This window comes from Syngnathus acus, chromosome 16, assembly GCF_901709675.1.
Source record: "Syngnathus acus chromosome 16, fSynAcu1.2, whole genome shotgun sequence".
NCBI lineage: Eukaryota > Metazoa > Chordata > Actinopteri > Syngnathiformes > Syngnathidae > Syngnathus > Syngnathus acus.
The window spans coordinates 4550565-4559024 of record NC_051101.1 but is presented as its reverse complement, the minus strand read 5'-3'; positions in this window follow the sequence as shown (position 1 = coordinate 4559024).

The window sequence follows — 8460 nt, the reverse complement described above, 5'->3', positions numbered from 1 at the left end:
TCTACACTTGTTAGAAGTTTTGGTTGTTTTTCTGCTCTATCAAAGCACTTCACTTCAAAAACACATTTTTAAAAGTGATGCAGTATATGAATACAATTATTATTATTACTACTACTGTATTTGGTCTAGTGAGGCTACACACTTCACAAGAAAGCTACTATATGCAAAAATAGACTCCAATAAAATGCTCTCATACAAGGTGACTTCAAAACAAAACAAAACAAAACAAAACAAAACAAAACAAAACAAAACAAAACAAAACAAAACAAAACAAAACAAAACAAAACAAAACAGGGTTTTATTGGATTGGGTGCTCAGAAGAAGATTACTGTTCCTGTTGGCACGTTTAACGTTGTGGTTTATTTCCCATATTTACCAGCAGAGAGAGCCATTGAGTAATCTTTAATCCACTGTCAAAAGCAAATTGACTGACAAAACGGATGTTGTTTACATTGCTTGTTGAGTGGGGACTTGAGATAGAAGATATACAGTATAACTTGAATAAATTGATTAAAATCTGGTATTCACAAATATAACATGTATTCAGAGTAATTATAACAAGCAAAAACAATAATAACCTCTGGGTTATTCTATTTCACTGACATGGTGTGTTTTAGCCAAATTCCCATGTTTGTTTGCTTATTGAAGACCTTTCAATCAGCCCTGTTGGGAAATTAAATACAAATTTGGTTTTGATGAGATATTAACCAACTGCTTGGACAAAACATTACACAGTTTCCTTTTTTGTAGCTAACAAGGGGAAGTTTGTGGCTTGGTTTTCTGGGAACAAGTTAGTTGCTATGTGCAGTTTATTATGTGTTCTTGCCTGTCCCCTCAGTGCTACGCAGCAAAGGCCTCAAATCTCATCTCTGAAAATAAAAAAATTTGATTACATTTTGTAGAATAACAAGATTGATGACATCATCCTTTCCTCTTCCTCAACTGTAAATTATTGTCCTTCCCTGTTAAACTGCCTCTTCCCGTTTGACATATTCAGAATAAGAATAATCAATCAATGAAACTGTCACAAATGTGTTTGCCAGAAAACCTACATTAAAGTTTTGTCAAACAACATGCAAAATTCATGCATTGGAAACATGCGGTATGTCAGGCAGACTCATCCTTGCCAGCTTTTTTTCCACACATGACTACACATAGGTCAGACTGTAAAAAAATGTTTGACAGGATGATATCTGCTGTATGAGTGGCTGATGGATTTCAATAATTCCTCAATGTTACTCACTTGCATTATATTCTTTCTTTGTTTGGATAGTTTATTGCAATATTGATGATAGAGCCAAACAGACAGTCATGCTCTTCTCAAACAAAGAACAAATTCAGCCGTAACATTCTCAATTTAATCAGTACTCAACCGCTCTGTGAAATGCAATGACAAAGAGACAGGTGGCATCTCATCATGACCTCTGGAGTGACCTTGTTCACCAAGATTTCACATTCTGCCAATGTTTCCTCTCCCAGGTGTGGCATGATTTACCATTGCGTTGTCAAGAGTCCACACTCCAGCTCCACAAAACCAATCATTCCTTGGCATCACGAAAACAGCATGTGACAGCCGCGGTCACCATGGGCAGTTCCCCCTGTGACCATCCCCACAGGGGAGGAGCACTAAGGTAACGTGCATGGCAACATTCTCTGTGCTGCTGGGGTGTGTGAACACAATGGACTGTAAGCCATTTCCAACAGAAAATCAATAACATAAAATAGATTAGATTACGGTAATATACAAACCACAGAACTGAACTGTATTTAGGTGAGTTGGTAGGTAGATAGAAATGGGGATTAATGGGTTGATGATCAGTGATTGTCAACGAGTGTGCTCAGGCACATTAGTGTCCCGTGAGAGTTCTTAAGGTGTTCCGTGGCAAATTATAGAATTTCACTTCAATGGCCCAGAAATAATTCATAACAATGTATGTATTTTTGCTAATCTACCTATGCCAGTTACTTAGAGGGAGACAGAACAAATGAATGGTTTTCTAATAGATGGTGAAACGTATATAATTGACTTGTATCTACTTTTTGTGACATTTTTGTCTGGTGGTGTGCTGTGAGAGTTTTCAACCTTAGAATGTATGGCTTTCATCAATAAAGGTTGGGAATCACTGGGATAGATAATAGGTACCATTAGCTCCCCATCAGGTGTTACTGCGGGCAGAGAGAATAGATAATATGCATTACACAAACAAAACTTTACAGCCAAGTCACACACATTAATGCAAAGGTGAGGTGCTGTAACATAAAGCACAATAGCTGTGGGCTTGACAGATGAAATAGCAATGCAGCAGTGTTTTATAATCAATAATGCATGACTGTCCATCTTCAGCGAAGGAAAAGCCCGTCCAAATCCCAAAGGCATGAGGACTCTTTTCATTTTATGCTACTAAAGGTCAGTGCATTCACATCTATACTGTACTCTTCACACACACAACTGAGAAAAAAATATATACATTTTATACATTTGAAGGATTGTGCACATTTGCAGTCATGAAAGGACACATAAGACATACTAAGTGAAGTATAATTAGTATAATTGGTGATACTGAAGTCTGTATCTTATAATGTAATTGCTACATCAATAGGTCACTACAGATGGTTTGAATTATCATTATTATTATTATTATTAATATTTCAAATTATTGATCAAGCTGAAGTGCTCTCTTTTATGATTTATCAAACTTGCCATTTTGGGGGGGGCGGGGGGGGCTCCTGAAAGGTGACTATTTTGCAGGTACAAGGTTTTAGCCCAACACCAGCGATATTTTTCTGTGAGTTCCGTAATGCACATACTACAAAAACAAGCACCAGATACCTCATCCACTCATTTTTACAGACACAGATGCAAGAAAAATAACTTTCTTATGTTTGTGTCTGGTACTATATGCATCTGCAGTACATATCTGTATGTGCATGCTGTAAAAGCACGACAACTTCTGCAAGTATGATGCACAAGGATGTAGTCATTTTCCACCTACCACATAAACCCACATCCCCATGATTGCCCGGATCAATTAGATACCGTTGAAGGCTAATCACAGAACTGCCACAGTGACTTCCTAATATTTTTTTCTCCTTTGTAAATCCATATTTTTCCCACGCAAAACTAATTACAGGTAGAGATGTGCAGTTTGAGACGAAAAACTGGGAGACGCTTTGATGGATGGTGAGCAGGGACTCACAAACAGAGCAAACGGGCAATTAACATGACAATGGGGATAAGGCCAAACAAAGACACAAGTGTGTTTGGTCTGCAGAAGTGGAGGTTGTGCAGATGTCTTCTCTGTGTGTTGCTGGGGGCGTGACAAAAATACGGTAAATAAGCAAGTACAAAGCAAGTAATTAGTAAATAAGAAGAAAGAAATGCTGAGGGAAGCCAAAATCAAATTTCTGTGTAATGCTTTCAATTTAAAGATGTGGCGAGGGAGAAAATGAGAGCTCAAGTCTACATACTTCAGCAGGGGGTGACCAGAGTCTTAAGTCTTTAGAGTCTTTATAGCAGCATATTTCTATAGCTGTTTATGTTTAAAATGACAGGTAAATAACTTAAAATTTACCACTTCAGACATTAAATTATCTCTCACTTTCTAATGCCATTAAACTCAAGAGAAAATTGCCATGGTTTCCTCACAGACTACATTTACATGCAGTCAATATTTGGGTTAAGTCAAAAATCCTATTCCTGAAACATTCCGAATAACCTGTTTTCATGCGTGAGCAGACGGAGTTGCTCCTGGATTTGAATACCTCAATGTAAACAGTGACGCACAGACACTGTGACACAAATAGACGTAATACCCTCTAGCATCAATAAAACATTATATTCATGTCACTCATCACAGGAATAAAGCAGACGGTTTACCCCTAGCTGCAAATGTTTTGCTATTATCGTTTACCTCTGCGTTGTGTGCCAGAAATATGTGCAGATGGCACTGGGGATGGAGCGGACATGTCTCCTTCCGTTTCATAAAGGCATAAAAGTAACAAGACAAAAATCTCTGGTAAAACAGAGGCGTAATGTTGCATTTACATTATACAAAAAATAAATTGCACTTCTGAGTTGTAATTTTCATCATTTTTCTTCCTGAAACCAGATTGCCAACTCAGCAAGGCAGACGCATCTTACAAGCCAGAGGAAATTAATGCTATCTGCCAATCATGTCAACACGACGTGTTTTGTTCCACATTTAAAAGGCTGAGAAACGCTGAGTGCACGCAACTCTCGTGGTACAGTGTCACAAGCTCTAAATTCCAATTGAAAACACCATCACGTCTTCCCTCGCTGGGGTGTTTGCTCAATGGGAAAGTTAGAAAGAGCAATTTCTAGTTGATATCAAAGCATTTTAGTAGATATTATGCATTTTCGCGACAGTGAAATGAAGAGAAAAAGCTTATACTTGAGTTCAGTGGAAGGGAAGGCACGTGAGAGCACAAGGTAGCTGGTGAAAAACAACAAACCTTAAGCGATACGCACAGTTCACCACAAAGACTTAGTGGCAAGTCAACACCAGAGTTTGGTGGTGGTTATTTATAACATAACATAACATAACATAACATAACATAACATAACATAACATAACGTTAAAATAACAGCTACAATTTTCCAACAGGAATGTTTAACAGACCACAAACTTATGCTGGCCAATTTACTAGTTTGTTGCATGTAGTGATAGTAGCCACTTGTTGATATACTACTCATGTGAGAAGTTGAATTTGTGCCAACTGAGATAAGTTATACTGGTCGGGCAACTATGCTTTCAGTTGGGCTGCAAGTTGAGTGAAAGCAAACAGCAGTATGATTCCTGTCATTTTTACCCTAAAACGCCTAAAACGGTACACCCAGAGTAAATTTGAAGGTGTTCTTGAACCATTTGGGGTATCTGCATTTTAGTCTCTTTTTAAAGATGACACTTTGAATTTTTCTCCCCAACTGTCAGAATCTATTAAAGTGCTACTGGCTGTGAGTAATGCAAGTTTGAATACACAAAAAGAGGAATTTATTGTCCGCCAATGTATTATTTTAAAACAGCTGCATGGAAAATGAATGTAGCATTAACATGTAAATAAAAATGTTTTCTCTGTCCACTACTGTTATTCATCAAATGCAGATGCAAACGCAATGCAAATGCAGTGTGTGCGTGCGTGTGTGTGTGTGTGTGTGTGTGTGTGTGCGCGTGTGCATGACAAATACAAATTTTTCTAAAATTTATGGAGAATGTGTTGCGTCAGTCAGATAGTTGTGAGTTCTGGAGGAGGGCGGCAGAGAAAGTGAATGTTTTGCTCTCTGTTAAGCCTCCAAAGAAGACTATAATTAGGGCAAGAACAAAAGAAGCTGTAATGCGCAAGAATGTTGTTACAGTATAAAGGAAGGTATGCATTTCAAAAGAATGTCAGTAATCTGCTTGTACCGAGTATATGTTATCAAGTGGCAAGTATAAAAAAACACTCTTCCTTATTGAATGTAAAGTTGAGAACCCTGAGTTGAAGGAGTATCGTCACGTTGCAGAGGCAGACATTTGGCCAATGACTGACTTGCACTTAGTGGATTATAACAAAAATGTGAGTTACATGTTATGTAAATGTTACAGGGAATGAAGTGGGGAGAACAAACTGTGAGTGACCCAAATAAGTTCCACCCAAAAAATAAATCTACTTTTCATGTGGTGGTAAACATGATAAATTACTTCACATCATGAATTATTGTGGAATGCAAAACATTCAGAATTGTTGTAGGAGTCATGAAGTATACCTTAAAGTGGAATGCTGTAAATGTAAACTCTGTGCATAGTGAAATATGTTTCCAGCTAAATACTAAGCATAAAACATACCTATATCTTCTTTGTCACCAAAATCCAAAACAAGTAAACAGTGTGCAACCATGCCTGATGGCTTATCACATGGTTGAAATACACAATAATTCCCAGTCTGTGAAGAAAAGTTTCTATCTGATTAGTGTTGTGGACAAGAGTCCTTTGTTTTGGGTTTCAGTCTAACCGCTTCAGTGTTCTGGAATCACTTTGCAACCACAGAACTCCTTTCTTACCAGTAAACAGACACAGTGAATGTCATCAGCCATATCACAATGCAACAACTCCCCCAACTGAAACAGATAACACCATTCTACAGAGACACCCTTGTCACTGGTTCTTTGTTACAGTAAATATTTTATCTACAGATTGAGGGTGTCCGCAAATTAAACAACAAATTTTCACCAAGATGTGTGTCCAGTTAGCACAACGCAATTTTGAACAAGAGAAGAGTGTGAGATTTTCAAATGCTTTCAGTGGGGACGCTCTGGAATTTCCAATGCACATTTGTCATGCTTTTAAGTGATTTAAAAGTGAGAGGAATGGATGCATTGTGAGGGAGCTGGGACAAAGGTGGGGTGTTGAATGGCTGCCTATGTCCCTGCCCAACCATTGCATATAGATAAAGAAATATACTGTTGTGTGTCATCATTGGTTTTAAATTAAGAGATGTACCACAGCCACTTGCATTATTCCAGTGATAGACGAGAGTGCAAAACGTAAGGCCCGTGATGATCTTAATTCTTGTAAAAAAGTTGTTTGTAGCAATAACAGATGCATTATAAAACAGATTTAAAATAGAAAGTGTGAAACTCATGAGGATAACAGGGGCCTATATCAAATACATACTTTATGCTTCAATTCTGAGGTTTTCTAATTTAAAATAAAAAGAACAAGCTATTTCTTCATTCACTTATTCACCCTCTCACAAACAACAATTTACTGTCAGAAGCACACCCACATTACCATAAATAAATAAATAAATAAATAAAGCTGTAGGCCCTACTGCAAATTAGAACCGGTGAAAAAAAGCACATTGACTACTTTCCAGCCACTTTCAAAAAATTCTTTTATACTTTCATTCAGAGAGAGGTGGCTTATTTTAGTTGGGCAGCCACTGAACAAAGATGTGGGGAAAGACAGTGCAAAAAGACAGAGGAAGAAGGAGGAGTTCAAAAACACCCATCCCCCTCGCTATGTGGGGAAATATGCAGCCTTGCCATCTATTATTGCTTCCTTCAAAGACCTTGCCTTTGAATTAAAATGACAGATTGAATTTCCTCATAATAGCTGAGACCATCTTAATTAGTAACATTGATTTTATGAATTGTGGTTTGATTGTGTGTTGTTGACATTTTTTTTCTTGAGGCAACAGGTTTCATTTATGAACTGATATGTACATATGTTTGACAACTGACTAATTATGAACGTACACACAGACACACTGCTTAGGTCTACTTTCAAAAGAGCACATTTTAATGTCAGCTGTTTTGATGCCTTCTCGATTGAGGGTATTGTGCGTGTGTGTGTGTGTGTGTGTGTGTGTGTATGTGTGCGTGCGTGCATGCGTGTTTAAAAATGGTTGGGGGTGGGTAGAATCTGATTATGCTGGTAGTGCTGTTCCCCCCCACCTCTTAACAGTTAAGACAGTCTAATTACAAAGTGGGTTTGAGCGCTTGGAACATTGCAAACAACAGCTGTCTATGGCATGAGTAGGAAAGTCAAACACACGGTAGAATGAACACAACACACCCTGATTATAAGATTGACACACACGATTTATGTGTTGTCTTTTGTTTGACTGTGAACTGGGGGGAAAAAAAGCATTTCTAGTAGTAGAATTTGAAAGTAGAATGAAATATATTATCTTGAGGTGTGTGTGTATTCACAAACAATTCTGAGATTTCATCCAAAGAATTTCGTACCAGATCGGTTGTGCCTCAGGTTAAAAACAGCGCCAATACCTTACAAGGTGTCAGTGGAAATTCAGCTACTGTGTGTCAAAGACAAAGGAAAGAAAGAAAGTGGGTTCATAGGTTCAAAAAAATAAAGAACACAGAACCTTAAACTGAATGAAGGGATTTTTAATGTTGGGACTATAACAGGAAATGATGATTTGGACAAAAGTAGCTATACTGCGCGTTCAGTAGAGCAGGTGGACAAGCAGTAAGGCTTAAAGCTTATGATGGTTCAAATTTTTTTACTATAGTGTTGATGCTGAGAGAAATAAATAGGAGTTATCTGAAAGGAAGAGTGAGTTAAGTATTCAAGATTCAAGAGTTTTTTATTTGCCATGTTTGAGCGTGCCAAACAAGGAATTTGACTTCGGTAAATCACAGCCTCTGTTCAACATTTAGGTGACTAACAACACTCAGGACATGTGAAAAATGGCAAATATTCTCAAACATCCGCTGATCTTAAACTCCCAAGAGGGCAAGGAAAAACTCAAAACTCCAGCTAGGGGAAATGAGAAACCTTGAGAAGAGACCACAGATGGGAAGGTCCCTAATCCAGGATGACCAGGCTGCAATGGATGCAGAGAGGACACAGTACAAACAGTGTAGACAAATTCAAAAAAGGTGTATGACAGTAAAGTGATGAGACTTAATCTTGAAATCAGCCTTGTATTTATTTTTAA